The sequence below is a fragment of the Peromyscus eremicus genome, chromosome 20 (assembly GCF_949786415.1).
Source record: "Peromyscus eremicus chromosome 20, PerEre_H2_v1, whole genome shotgun sequence".
Lineage (NCBI taxonomy): Eukaryota > Metazoa > Chordata > Mammalia > Rodentia > Cricetidae > Peromyscus > Peromyscus eremicus.
In genome coordinates, this window is record NC_081436.1 from 5,486,146 (window position 1) to 5,502,130 (window position 15,985).

Genomic DNA, 15,985 nt, shown 5'->3' on the forward strand with positions numbered 1-15,985 from the left:
CTCACAAATAAATTCACACATGAAGGCTTATTCTTAATTAATTAATTAATTAGCTTGGCTTGGTTTCTAGCCAGCTTTCCTTATCTTAAATTGTCCCGTCTATCTTTTGCTTCTGGGCTTTTCCTTTTCTCTTACTTCTGTAAAATCTTACTCTTACTCCTTGGCTTGCTGGGTAGCTGGGGTGGCTGTCCCCTGGAGTCCTCCTCCTTCCCTGGCTCCTTCAGTTCCCCTCTTCCCAGATTCTCCCTCTATATATTATCTCTGCCTGTCAGCCCCGCCCATACCTTCTCCTGCCTTGCTACTGGCCAGTGCTTTATTAGACCATTAAGTGTTTTAGACAGGCACAGTAACACAGCTTCACAGAGTTAATCAAATGCAACATAAACAAAAGTAACACCCCTTAAAATATTCTACTACAGGAAGGAGCAAGACTCCCCGGTCCAGAGGGCCTTGAACCCTGGAGACAGTTTTACGACTGAGTGCTCTGCTTTGAGATACGACCACAGCCCAGCCTGGGTAACCACAAACCCAGGGCTGGGAGTCCTGAAGCCATGATGCACTCTCCACAACAGGGGGATGGCTGCGGTCTCAAATGCTCCCCAACACCACTCCTTCCGAGGTCCACAAACAATACCACACTTCACATTTCCAGCCAGGCACTTTCCCTTTTGTGCCCTCCTCTCCCCTTCCCCCCTCCAACCCACCCCCTACATTCCTCCCCTTTTGCTAATAACAAAAGGTCTTCTAGAAATGCCAACTCCTAACAAGTTCTGAGGACCTCCCACCGCCACCAGCCCTGACTTCTCCCTGCTTTCTGCCTTTATTCTTTTTGGTTTCACAGGAATGGAATCCTGGTAGTTTCTAAATCTTGCTGCTTTTGCACAGCATATTTGTAAAAGAGCGTCAGGGTCATGGGGCCCCAGGTTCCTGTCTCATTGTCCTGTTGTATTCTGTTATGTGAATGTGCCATATTGTATTTTTCAATTTTTTTTTGGTATTTTTTAGATTATAATTAAATCTTTCCCCTCTGCTCTTTCTTCCCTCCAAATCCTCCCATATACTCCTCCTTGCTCTTTTTCAAGTTCATGGCCTCTTAAGTGTTCTCTCTCTCTCTCTCTCTCTCTCTCTCTCTCTCTCTCTCTCTCTCTCTCGTGTGTGTGTGTGTGTGTGTGTGTGTGTGTGTGTGTGTGTGTGTGTGTTCCTGAATACATAAGTACGACCAGCTCAGTCTGTATAATGTTACTCGTAGGTACTTTTTCAGGGCTGACCATTAGGTATTGGATAACCAATCGGTGTGTTCTTCCTGGGGAGTGGGTAGACTTTACTCCCCCTCACTCTCAGCATTCCTCAGTGTGAGTTTTTCCCCATATTGCATTTTACCATTTTCCGCTATCGCGTTCGGATGCTGTCAGGGAGTCCTCCTGCTGTTCAAGTCAGGCTGTCGCTGGCAGTGCCGCTATGAATATCCTGGCACATGTCTCATGGTGTTTATAACACAGGTTTCTCTAAACTTTATGCGTGGGTGGATTTGCTGAATCACAGACTTCAGCTCTCCTGTAGCCAAGTACCTTACAGTCAACCACCAGGAGAAAAGTTCTCACAGCCCACTCCCTCAGTCAGGGTTGCTGTTACTGCAGTGAAACACCGTGGCCAAAGCAGGCTGGGAGGAAAGGGTTTATTCGGCTTATGCTTCCGTATCACTTTTCATCATCAAAGGAAGTCAGGAGAGGAACTCAAACCAGAGCAGGAACCTGGAGGCAGGAGCTGATGTAAAGGTCATGGAGGGTGCTGCTTAAGGCTTCTTCTCTATGGCTTGCTCAGCCTGTTTTCTTATAGAACCCAGGACCACCAGCCCAGGGATGGCATCATCCATAATGGGCTGGGCCTTCCCCCAAGAATCACTAATTAAGAAAATGCCCTACAGGCTTGCCTACAACCTGATCGCATGGAGGCATTTTCTCAACTGAGGCTCCCTCCTCTCTGATGACTCTAGCTTGGGTCAAGTTGCCATGAAACTAGCCAGTACATCCACATTCTCTCCAACACTTTGTGTTGTCAGACTTTTAGTTATTGATTTGCTTTCTATGGAATTCCAGTTTCTCAGAATAATAATTGTAGCATAGTGGGTATACATTAAATATTGAGTAAGTCAGAATTTCATAATTTTCAAGAGTAAGAATTTTCTGCTGTGTCTTTTTGTTGCTGATGAAGAGCTTAATTCCATTGCAGCTAAAAATACTTCGTATATAATTTCAGCCTTTTGAAATTTGTTGACACCTGAATTAAAGCAAGTTGCTGCTTATAACTCAAGCACATGTAATGTTAAAAAAAAATGTTACATGGATATATGTCTATTTGGGAAAGTTTTTGTTGTTGTTGTTGTTTTCCTTTTTTTTCCCCCTGGAGCTAAATCCTCAACCCAGTTGTTGTTGTTTTTGAGACAGGGTTTCTCTGTGTAGTTTTGATGCCTGTCCTGGATCTCACTCCCATAGCCCAGGCTGGCCTCGAACTCACAGAGATCCACTTGGCTCTGCCTCCCAAGTGCTGAAATTAAAGGTGTGCACCACCACAACCCATTTGGGAAAGTTTTTAACAAATGTGTACATTATTTATAAAATGTCTTATGTCCTGAATGACTTTCTTTACTTATATGACAAGAAAGAGTTGTTATCATCTTACCCCATTAAGTTTGTGAGCTTGGCCTTGCATGTTCTGGAGTGATGCACATATGATTAATATTTAATTTAATTTAATAAAATTTAATTAAAAAGTATTTATTTATTTAGTCTTATATGTATGATTTTTTTTCCTTCGTGTATATGCACCATGTGCTTATCTGGTATGCTCAAAGGTCAGAAGAAGGCATCAGGTCCCCTGGTTCTGGAGTTAGGATGGTTGTGAGCCAACATGTGGGTGCTGGGAAACAAACCTGGGTCCTCTGAAAGAAGAATTCGGGGCCATCTCTCCAGCCCTATGATTAAAACATTTGAATTGTCATGTTTTCTGGTGAATTGAATGTCTTTATGATTAGACAGATTTTCTGTTCACTAGTAATGCTTTTTGCTTTAAAGTCAAATGTTGACTGATATTCATACAGTTGTACTTTCTTGTCATCCTGTCTCAAGTTTTCAGTATGTCCCCATAGACGACTTTTATAGTCACGGTTCCTCTTGTTTTTCTCTTTATTCATTTTGACATTCCTTGTCTTTTGGCAAGATTAGGTTATTTGTACTTAATATAATTAATTATTCGATTTAAAATGTTTTGTGGATTAGTCTACTTCTCTGCCCCCCTTATATTTCAACATTCTTTCACTAGGTACTTAACAATGTAGAATTAGATTATCGTTTTGCTGAATCAATCTCTTGATCAGTAAGAAACAAGGGGTGGATGGATGACTCAGTGGTTAAGAGCACCTGTTGCTCTTCCAGAGGATCTGGACTCAGTTCCCAGCACCTACATACATGGTGGTCCACAGCCATCCTTAACTCCAGTTCCAGAGGATCTGATGGCCTCTTCTGACCTCTGAGAACACCAGTCACACATGTGGTGCACACACACACACACACACACACACACACACACACACACACACGCAGGCAACACTTAAATACATAAAACAAAATCAAATAAAAGCTAAATTTTTAAAATAGAATTACAGATGCAAAAGAAAAGCAATCCTGATAATAGTCATAACTCTGGCTTATATTAATAAGATCTGATATTAATAAAGCCATTTCAGGACTTTCTAATATTTATTGTTTTCATGGGACATCTCTCTCCTTTTTCCATGTGTCATATCTGCTCTTTTATATTTAAAGTGAGTTTTGTGGTTAATCCCAGCACTTAGAAAGCAGAGGCAGACAGATCTCTGTAAATTCCAGGCCATCTAGAGCTAAGTAGTGAGACACTGTCTCCAAAATAAATAAATAAATAAATAAATAAATAAATAAATAAATAAATGTTTAAAAAGCTAGTTGCCTACATGTAGTTTATATTTGCCTCTTTTTTAATCTACCCTGACCATCTCTGCCCTCTACTTATACTGTACAGACCATGGCATTTATTTCAATTATTGGTAAGATTAAACTCGACTTTGTCATCTTGCTACTTGTTTTCCATTCATTCCACCTGACTTTTATTCATTGACTCTTACTTATTTTCAGCCCCATGTTTAGATTAATGCATTTTTAAGTGATTCCTTTCTACTTCCACCATTGGCTTATTAACTCTTCTTTTCTTTCTTGTTTGCTCTGTCATGGTTATTCTTGAGAGGTCCTTTCCCACATAACTGCCTATGATGAGGAACTTTTTCTATCTATATTTGTCCACTGTGGTGGCCACTAGCCAGATGTGGCTAGTGGGTGACTGAAATGTGACTGCCATGGTTAAGGAACTGAATATTTGGTTTTCTTTGCCTTGAATTCATAGCAGGTTTTTCTTTGGACTACCAGCTCTTGAGTAATGACACAGAGACTTAAATTATTAAGTATGAAAGCTGGGCCTCAGTTTAGGCTTGTTCCCAAATAGCTCTTATAACTTAAATTAACCCATTTATATTAATCTACATTCTGCCATGTGGCTCATTACCCCTCCTCCATCCTGTATATCTGACTTCCTTGGTGTCTCAATGGAGAATCACCACCTCAGATTCTTCCCAGAATTCCTATCTTGCCTGGAAGTTCTACCTATCCTCTCCTACCTAGCTATTGGACATCCAGCTATTTGTTAAACTAATCAGAAGGTGCCTTAGGCAGGTGAGGTAAAACAGAGACATATCTTCACAGTGTAGTCAACTATTCCATGACATGAATTAGTCTTGCTCTAAATTGCTCTAAATAATAAGCAGCAACGTGTGGGCCCCAAGTATAGAAAAGTCACAAGTCAGATGATTGACAGCCAGCCATCAGGATCTCATATAGAGCAATCGAGCTTCAGTAAGATCAGGAGTGGGTGACTCTGGTCTAGTTCCATTCATTTGACTCACTGGCACAGTTTGCTCTTTAACTTGTAGTGTTAAATGGGTGTGAGTTTGCAAATGTGCTTTCAATAAAAGTATCCAGTCCTTAGCTAGGGAGTCATGCCCATTGAGAATCCAGCACAGTAGATGGTACAGCTACACAGTCATGCCCATTGAGTAGCCACACAGTAGATGGTACAGCTACACAGTCATGCCCATTGAGTAGCCACACAGTGGACGGTACAGCTACACAGTCATGGCTGTTGAGTAGCCACACAGTGGACGGTACAGCTCCACAGTCATGCCTGTTGAGAATCCAGCACAGTGGACGGTACAGCTACACAGTCAGTCATGCCCACTGAATAGCCAGCACAGTGGATGGTACAGCTCCACAGTCAGTCATGCCTGTTGAGTAGCCAGCACAGTGGATGGTACAGCTCCACAGTCATGCCCACTGAGTAGCCAGCACAGTAGATGGTACAGCTCCACAGTCATGCCCACTGAGTAGCCAGCACAGTGGATGGTACGGCTACACAGTCATGCCCACTGAATAGCCAGCACAGTGGACAGTACAGCTCCACAGTCATGCCTGTTGAGTAGCCAGCACAGTGGATGGTACAGCTCCACAGTCATGCCTGTTGAGTAGCCAGCACAGGGGACGGTACAGCTCCACAGTTTACAACTTTACCTTCAGCTCATTTTGTCCACTTCCTCATGGTGTAAGAATCCTGTGGCAGTGTGCTTTTAATGCCTCCTGAAACCTTTGAGGTTTTACCGTCATATACATTTCATTTACATGTCATAAAACCCCAAATGCCTTATTATTTTATGTTTCTTCCATGCTAAGTCTCACTGTGTAGCCCTGGCATTCCTAGAACTCACTATATAGACCAGGCTGGCCTCAAATTCTCAGAGATCTACCTGCTTCTGCCTCTTGAGTGCTGGGATTATAGTTATGTACCACCATGCTCAGTTTATTTCTATTTTAGTTATTATCTTTTCAAGAAAAAATAAAAAAATAATTTTACAGTTCATCTAAATATATCATCTTTATCCCTTTATATTGATTCAAATTTCTACCCACTTTAATTTCTCTCCTGCCAAAAGAACTCCAGCAAGTCTCCTTTTTTGTCTTAAAATATCCCACCTTCATTTGAAAGATTATCATTTGTTCTGGGCAGTAGTGTCGCACACCTTTAGTCCCAGCACTCAGGAGGCAGAGGCAGGCAGATCTCTGTGTTCAAGGCCAACCTGGTCTACGGACAGTTTCGGAACAGCCAGGGCTACAAAGAGAAACTCTGACTTGAAAACAGAAAAAAAAAGAAAGGAGAAGAAGAAGAAGAAGAAGAAGAAGAAGAAGAAGAAGAAGAAGAAGAAGAAAAGAAAAAGAAGGAGGTAGGTAGGTAGACAGATAGCTATTGTTTGCTAGGAAAGAAAAACAACAAACTTCTGGGCTGGCCTTTTCTTTTGCCTTGCATAGATTCTGCAGGAAATATGCCAGTATTATTTTCTTTCTTCTATATCAAGACTTTACACTTTGCAAGCCATGTGGTCTTTGTGGCAACTACTCACCTTGGTCATTATGTCATAGCTTAGCAAATACATCAGTAGATGTATGTGGCTGTGTCTCAATAAAGCCTCATTAAGAGAATGAAGACTATTCGGATTTGACCCATAAGCCCTAGCTGGTCGGTGCTGCTCTGGGCCCTGGAATGTGTTCTTAGCTGGCTGCTTCTACATTTCCTCTTCTTCTTTTTTAAATAACTTTTTTAAAAAAGATTTATTTATTTATTATGTATACCATGTTCTGCCTGCATGTATGCCTGTACACCAGAAGAGGGCACCGGAAGGCATTACAGATGGTTGTGAGCCACCATGTGGTTGTTGAAAATTGAACTCAGGACCTCTGGAAGAGCAGGGAGTGCTCTTAACCTCTGAGCCATCTCTCCAGCCCCTTACATTTTTTCTTCTCTTTGGTTTTTTATTTGTTTGGTTGTAATGTGCTTTGATATAGTTTTCTGTAATCTATCTACATTTAACTGAGCTTCAAATTTGGGGCATTTTTAGTTATTGTTTTTTAAATATTTTTCAGCCCATAATTCTTCTGAAACTTCAGTTACATGTATATTAAACTATTTATTACATAAAAAAGTCACTTTTTTTTCTAGTTCCTTCCTTTTTAATCTTTCTGACTTTAGGTTCTCTGATTTTGTTTTCTGTCATCCACAACTTACTCTCAATTCTTCCTAGAAAATGTTTCATTTTTATTCATTTTAAAATGACATCTTCAGGGCTCTGGCAACTGGAAGACTCAGTTTAAACATTAGACCTTTATATTTATTTGGTTGTACATTTGTATTACAGCACACATCAAACTTACCTCCTTTCTTCTGTAAATTCGAAACAGGTTTCACAATCCCAGTCTTTAGTACCAGCAACAAAGTACCAGAATACAGCTTATTTTGTAGCTTATTTTGTTCTTTGAATGCTTTCCACTAAAGAAATGTGGGGTGTCTCTGATGTGAGGGTAAGAAGGAAATCTGGTTCAGCCCGACTCAGGAGCCCGCGTTGGTTCAAACTTCTAGTCAAACTAAGTTGGTTCAAACTTCTAGTCAAACTAAGCAGTTTATTGTAAGCATATTTAAGTACGATACAATTTGGGGGAAAGTTTCCTGGTGTCACACAATCCCCTGTGCCCAAGGAGACATAATTCCACTGGAACTCTTCCCTGAGTCCGTGTCACTCCTTGCATGAAGATAGGTTCTAGAGACAGGCGGCATGTGTTGTCTTAAGGGCCCGGGGGAGGATCTGGTCTTAGTCATACAGATAGTGCAGAGGTCACCTGGGATATCAGCCACCTTTGGTCCTGGTTGTGGGAGCTTGGGGGAGCCCCTGGCCATACAGATAGCACAAAGGTCACCTAGACTATTAGCCACCCCCAGTTCTGGTTGTGGGAGCTTGGTATGGCCTGGCCCTACAGACAGACCAGGATATTCCATTCCCAGCCTTCTGAGTGGAAATACAGGTTATACATCTCTCCAATCCTGGTCTCCTTAGGGCTTATCTGTGAGGGTAAGGACCTTTGTGCTTCCAACAAAGAAAGGCAAGATGCTATGTTCAAAAGTCATTTGTTTGGTTATGTTTGGTTATGTTACCAATTTCATATACATTTGGGTTTATTTATCTCATTGATTCCTAGTTTCTGATTACTCTTTGTAGCTTTTTGGTTTAATTTACTTCCTGAATATACAGAATGATTGTAGAGTAAAAAATACACTGGGATGTCTGTTCAGAAGTTATTTCCCTTCCATTCCTTATTCTTTGCCCGCACCTCTCCCTCCCCCATCTCCAATATTCAACATGTGTGTTAGTTTCTGGAATCGCCTTTCAAGTGCTCCATTTCGAACAAAAGTAGTTTCCATACTCTCTCAAGCACTCAGATTCACACAATCTATTCTGGCAATCATCCTCTTAGCGGTGTAAGCAAATCTCCTCATTATGTCTGTCGTTTCACAGTATTCCAGTATATTCTAGACTTTATTTACTTACTCAGATCCTCCTTGGTTAACAGATATTTGAGGTGTTTACAGCCTTTGCCAATAAAAATGCCACAAGAACTGCCTGAGTGTATATTTTTTCAAATTTGCACAGATGTATTTTCAGTACAGACTTTTAGCAGAGATCCCCAGAATATGCGATTGCTGGGTTAAGAGATAAATTCATTCGCTTGTAATTCTGTGAACAGTACCACAAGCCCCTGCTTGGAAGCTGCATCACTTGTTACTTCTACCAGTAACATAGCTGCCAATGTATGCCCACAATTTTGGCAACATCAAAAGAAATGATACGTCAAAGCAATATAATTTCACTTTCTGTTTTGAATGAGTTATGCTTTAATAGTTTAAAATCAAATTGCATGAATTTTAGACTCTCTTAAAGGTCAATTACATGACTTTTAAAATTATTTGTGTCTTAGCTAATTTTTCAACTATATTTGTGTCTGTTTCTAGGAGCTCCTCGGGCATTAGAGAAATTACCTTTCCCTGTGGTGTCTGGTACAAATGCTATGTTCAAAAGACCATTTTCGCTTTGTCCTTTCTAATAGTACTCAGGTCATACAAAATCTAAAATTATGTCCTAGAATTTCGCAGCCCTCTACTGGTTTTGGACTTAGAGTCATGGAAATGCTTTGCCCACTACCCTTGTGGACCAATTACAGAGATCCACACACATTTCCCTGTAAGAGGTCTTTCACTCTTGCTACACTATTTAACTGACCTAGGTGGGTTTTATCTTGGGGTATGTTAGAACTATGGATTCTACTTTACCTTCTCCCCCACCCCCAGATAATTGTTGGGGGCACAAAAGCCCATGTGCTCACAGATAGTACTAGAGAAACCAGGAACAGAAACACGCAGGGTTGTCTTTTCAAAGAAAAAGATGAATAACCTGTTTTTCCACCCAGAAGGCCGGGAATGGAGGTAGCTAATAGCCTGATGATCTGTGCCATCTGTAGGGTGAGGCCATATCAAGCCCTCACAAACAGGACCCTGGTGGCTAATAGTCTAGGTGACATTTGCTTTATCTATATGGCCAGGGGCTCCCCCATGCTCCCACAGGACCAGAGATACCTAATAGTCTAGGTGACATTTGCATTATCTGTATGGCTGGGGCTCCCCCAAGTCCCCACAACCAGGACTGCGGGGGGGGGGGGGGGGGGCGGCTAATAGTCTAGGTGACCTTTGTGCTATCTGTATGGCTGGGGCTCCCCCAAGCTCCCACAACCAGGACCAAAGGTGGCTGATATCCCAGGTGACCTCTGCACTATCTGTATGACTAAGACCAGATCCTCCCCCGGGCCCTTAAGATAACACATGCCGCCTGTCTCTAGAACCTATCTTCATGCAAGGAGTGACACGGACTCAGGGAAGAGTTCCAGTGGAATTATGTCTCCTTGGGCACAGGGGACACAAGTGTACCCACAAAACTTTTCTCCAAGTTGTACTGTATTTAAATTTGCTTACAGTAAACCGTAGGGGGTCAAACGCTAGAAGTTTGAACCAACCACGGCTACTGAGTTGTGTTGAGCCGGATTTCCTTCTTGCCTCTCACAAATCAAGGATCTTGACTCTGATGGCACTGATATTTGCAGGGACCCCACCACCACCACCACAGACAGTACTCCAACATCCCCAAAGAATTTCTTTTAAAAGTTTTCAATGTTTTATACCTTTATTGAGTAGTAAATTTGTACATATTTTAGGTTGATATCTAAACCTTTTCTGTTTGCTCTGCCAGTACATCTGTGTATACCAGCTTTGTATGATGACTTAACATTTTTTTTTTGGCAAGACAGGCCCCTTTTCATTGCTTTTTTTCTGGTGTTTTCCTGGATATTCTTGTTTATTTATTTATTTTTTTATGTGAACGTAAAGAGTCAATTTGTATAACTAAAAATCAAGACGAAAATCAAATACACTTGACAGAAATCTTATTGGAATTAGAATTTATTTTTTATTAACATTGTGTGGTTTTTTTTTCATTTTATTTTATGTCCACCTTTATATCTGCAGAGAATGTTAAGAACATTTCTTCATAGAGTTTACCCATTTCTTGTTAACATTATATCTAGGGATTTTGCAATTGTAGCATCTTTGGAAAACTGTATTTTGATGCCCGTTTATGCTTTCAGAGCTGCTTCTATGCTGCGCCATCTTGTCCTTTGCAGCATTTTTTCACTGCCCCCTCCCCCGTCCTTTTCTAGATGTACCATCTAATCACATTCTTACAAGCCCAATAGATTTCTTCTTGGCAAGCAAGTGTGGTGGTGCACCCCTGTAAGGCCAGAAGAAGAAAGTGGGCTGACAGGAGCCTGAGGCCAGCCTGGACTACACAGCGTGTTCCAGGCCAGCCGGAAGTATACAGCAAGACCTTGTCTCCAAAAAGTAAACAAGTACACCACAAGTGCCTCCAGAATTATGTGAAGTGTCACCCCGATGATAGGCATCTTTGTCTTCTTCTAGAAATGAGAACGCCTTCCCGTTATCTCTGCATGATCACAGTAAGATACACTAAACAAGAAGGATTGTGATGTTATGAACATATGCCTTTATTCTTCTTTTGAAGATTATTTTAGTAGGAACACATTTTGAAATTTTCAAATGCTTTTTCAGCATCTGTGGAGATAATAACAAGGCTTTCTTTATATATATCACTTAATTATATTAATAAATGTCCTAACATTGACCTATCTTTATATTCCTGAAACAATTATGACATTTTGTGCTTTGACTTTATTTCCTAATATTCAGCTTTTTCCTTTCTCTGTGGGTTTTCTCCCTTGTGTCACCTTGTATTTTAGTGGTATTGTAATATTTATATTTAATTGGAAATGTTGAAGTTTTCCTTTTCTTTGCTTTGGAATGGATTTGGGAACAAAGGTTTTCAAGTTGCATTTTCCACTTTGGTTACTTTGAAGAAGATTTACTTTATTTATTTATTTATTTTTATTTTTCTAGACAGGGTTTCTCTGTGTAGCTTTGTGCCTTTCCTAGAACTCACTCTGTAGCCCTTGAACTCACAGAGATCCACCTGCCTCTGCCTCCCGAGTGCTGGGATTAAAGGCGTTCGCCACTACCGCCCAGCTGAAGATTTTTAAAAATATATATATTAAAATGTATATATAATGTATATATATAAATATATATAATGTATACTGTACAGTGTTTTTCAGCCCTTCATTAAGGTGAAAGAGCTCAGCTGGGCATGGTGGCACCCGCCTTTAGTCCCAGCAATTGAGACACGGAGGAGGCAGATTTCTGTGAGTTAGATACCAGCCTGGTCTACATATTGAATTCAAGGACAGTCAGAGATGCATAGTGAGACCCTGTTTTGAACACACACACACACACACACACACACACACACACACACACACACAATGACAAAACTCTCTTTAGCTCTTAAATGATTTTGATGTTGCTTTTTCCTGAGTGGGTGGGGGGAAGAAGAAAAATCTCCCACTTTTCTTAATTGGTTCTTGTAATTTTTCAAAACTCTGCTCACTTACCGTCCCCTCTAAAAGTCTCCACTGAACTCCCAGGCGGTGCCAAGTCCTTCCCTGGATGTCCACTGAACAGTGTTCATTCTCATGTAAGTCCACTTCATTAAATAACACATTAATGGCAGGACAGCCTCCGTAGGCAAGTGTCTTGGTAAGAACCCTAGACCACCTTTGCTTGTCAACAGTTAGTGTCTAGTGCCAAGCATTGCGCTCAACATGTAGTGGGAGCCTCAATAAATAGTTGCTAAGTCTATCTTGAAACGGATTGTCCCAGCCTATCAAGATGGTCTCAACTCATCTTTTTCCTGACATAATTTTGTAAGTGGCTGGGGTGATATATTGTGTACCCTAATAAACTTGCCTGAGGCTCAGAGGACAGAGCCAGCCACTAGTTCTTACTTCTACGAAATCCTCAGCCTAAAGAGAGAGAGTTCCTGTTTCCTCACACCTTTGCCTGACCTCTGTGTCTAATCTAGTGGCTGGCTCTGTCCTCTGATCCTCAGGCAAGTTTATTAGGGAACACAATGTATCACCACAAGTGGCTCCTTAATTCATACATGAGCTCCCAGGGGCCTGGGGGTCGGGGGAAGGAGCCGTGTTTCACTATCATCCACTTTAAGCTCGTAATCACCACCAACCCCTACTAATTCCGACATTGAAATATATCAAATTCTCCCACATCTCTGGGCAGCCACCTTCAACGCCCATTATTGCTGCCTAGACTGCTGTTTTCAATCTTTGATCCTTACCCTGCCCCTGTGTAAAGATTCTCTCCCGGGAAGCCAGAGTGACCCTTTAAAAATGCGGGCACAATGATTTACCTGCATAAAACCTAGTACTGGGCTCTGTCGTGGAATATTATTTTAACTGGGCAAAGATGTGTTACATTTGTTTCTGCTGTGGAATAAACATTACTTTAACTGTGTAAAGGTGTGTTTATACTGCATTTAATGATGTAAGGGTGTGTTACACTTGTTTGTGCTGCGTTTGTTTAATTGTGAAGAGATGTGTTGCTGTTTCACCTTGCCTGATTGGTCTAATAAAAAGAACAGCCAAGCCGGGCAGCAGTGGCGCACGCCTTTAATCCCAGCACTCGAGAGGCAGAGCCAGGCGGATCTCTGTGAGTTTGAGGCCAACCTGGGCTACAGAATGAGATCCAGGACAGGCACCAAAACTACACAGAGAAACCCTGTCTCGAAAACAAACAAACAAACAAAAAAGAACAGCCAATAGGTAGGCAGAGAAAAGATAGTCAGGGCTGGCAGACAGAGAGAATAAGTAGAAGTAGAAGGAGAAGAAGAAGAAGAAGAAGAAGAAGAAGAAGAAGAAGAAGAAGAAGAAGAAGAAGAAGAAAAGAAGAAGAAGGAGAAGAAAAGGGAATGGGGAGAAAGAGAGTAACATGCCTGGGAGTAGCCAGGCAGCCAAGAGCCAGACAGACAGGAAAAACGGTGAAAGAAAGATATACAGGAGCTGGGCGGTGGTGGCGCACGCCTTTAATCCCAGCACTCGGGAGGCAGAGCCAGGCAGATCTCTGTGAGTTCGAGGCCAGCCTGGGCTACCAAGTGAGTCCCAGGAAAGGCGCAAAGCTACACAGAGAAACCCTGTCTCGAAAAACCAAAAAATAAAATAAATAAATAAATAAAAAGAAAGATATTCAGACAGAAGAAAGGTAAAAGGCCCCAAGGCAAAAGGTAGATAAAGAGGAAACAGGCTAATTTAGGTTAAAAGAGCTTGCCAGAAACGAGCCTAAGCTAGGCCGAGCATTCAAAACTAATAAGAAGTCTCCATGTCATGATTTGGGAGCTGGTTGGTGGCCCAAAAGAAAAAGCCTAGTACAGGGCTCCCACCTTCTGGAGACACAGTTCAGAAGCCCCAACACGTCCCCCAGGCTCCACCCGTTCTGGAGTCACTCCATGGTTCTTAGCCTCAGCTTGTGTCAACAACCTTCCATTCTGGTCTTTCTCTTCTAGCTTCCTGTGTTCTCTGTCTCTCCAAGTCTCAGTGCTCTCCAGTGCTTGATTTGCCTCAGCATCCCTCCTGAACCTTCTCATCTTCAATCTGTTTTCCCCACCCATCTTCTAGATCTGCGCTTGGGAAACTCTCTTGACCTCCCACCCTGAACGATGTCCTTCATTGAATAGTCCTATTACTCTTCAATTTTCTGTCTTGTTCTACTATGCAGTGTAACAAAATCTAATGTGCTGGGTCATTTATAAATAACAAATTTATTCATCACAGTCATGGACATTTGAAGTTCAAGATCAAGATGCTGATTCATGAGCCACTTTCTCATACATCATCATTCTTTTCCTTTAATCTTACAGAAGGACAAAGGATCTCTCTGGGGTCTTTTATGAGGATGTTAGCCACATTCAGGAGCAATCACTTTCCAGAGGTCTCATCCCCTAATACCATTATCCTAGGGGCCACGCATTTTGGAAAGACATATGCATTTAGTTCACTGCACCTTTATCTTATGGAGCATATCACTATTGTGATTTTTTTAGGTATGCAAATGATTTCATAATATTTATTTCTCACATGGAACTGTAATTTCCCTAGCTAGAGTCGGGGTCGTGTTTATCTTGTTCTTGATGGTATCTTCAGCATCTCTCATAGTTAATGGCCATCATAATGGTGTTTAATAAGTATCTGGTGAATGGATGGAAGGATAAATGAATGAATCTATCAAAAAACAAAGTAGTCAATGCGTCAAGGAATGTACTAATCACTGAACTTTGGGGAAGCAGTCTTGAAAGAACAAATCCTCTCTTTGCCCTCCAGGGGGAGACATATTCCTATCAGAATTGGCATGAACCATGCCACACAGAAAACTCTGAGATGGAACCTAATTTACTTCTCAGCCCCCTAGAACAGGTTCTAGACAATCTGCTTGCTTCTTTACTAACACACCCCACGCCAGAGGTTCTCAACCTGTGGGCCATGACCCCTTCATAGGGGTTGCCTAAGATCATCAGAAAACACAGATATTTACATTACAGTTCATAATATTAGCACAATTACAGTTACGAAGTAGCAACGAAAATAACTTTAAGGTTGGGGGTCACCACACCATGAGCAACTGTATTAAAGGGTCGCAGCAGCTTTAGGAAGGTTGAGAATTACTGGTCTAGACCATTCAATGGTGCCAGGCAAGTGGGCATTTCATATCTGTTGTTTCCCTCCATAGTCAATAATTTTTTTTTTTTCTGAAAGAATTCATTCATTTTAGTGTTTGTCAGATAATTAAACTTCAACGCTTATGTCTTTGGAAAAAATATAACATGTAGGTATTATTTCAATGATATTATTAATGTTAATTGTGTTTTACTGTTATTCTTTTTCAAAATCCCTCAAGCATTCTTTCTCTGTGAAGATCTAAATGTTTTGAAATTATTTCTGGTAGTGGAAAATATTGGGATTCTATAGGACAGAAAAAACCATGAAAATATAGATGTATGGTGATTTTCACTTAAAAACCTAAATGATTCCTTAATTTCCCTGAGCCCTGGGGAAAACGAAAAGGAAAGCAGGGGGAGGGCATTTGATGTTGCGAGGATGCCTGTCTCAGGCTGCTTCTGAAAGACGCCCTTGTTTACTCCGAGGCGTCCTGGGAGCTCCTCTGGCGGCACACTAATGCTGCTCTGCTTCTGCGGAGTTCTTTCTCGGATCAGAGGAGACATTCTACTGTTCCTGTCCTTGGGAGGTTACTTTTCGGTAGTTCACTTTACCTTAGGTTTGACGTACACCTACTGCCTTAGTTACGGCTACTACTGCTGTGATGAAACATTGTAGCCGAAAACAACTTGAGAAAGAAAAAAGATTGTTTGGTTTACGTATCTTGAGTCACAGCCTAGTGAGGGAGGCCAAGACAGGAACTCAAAGCAGGTGGGAACCTGGAGGCAGGAGCTGATGCAGAGGCTATGGAGGGGTGCTGCTTACGGGCTTACTGTACTGCATGG

The 15,985-nt window shown here is 41.5% G+C and overlaps 1 protein-coding gene across 13 annotated transcripts in view; it reads left to right on the forward strand.

Annotated features, from left to right (window-relative positions):
- Asb8 (ankyrin repeat and SOCS box containing 8) overlaps positions 1-15,985 on the forward strand; it is a 35,918-nt gene that overhangs the window by 4,869 nt on the left and 15,064 nt on the right. The window lies entirely within an intron of this gene.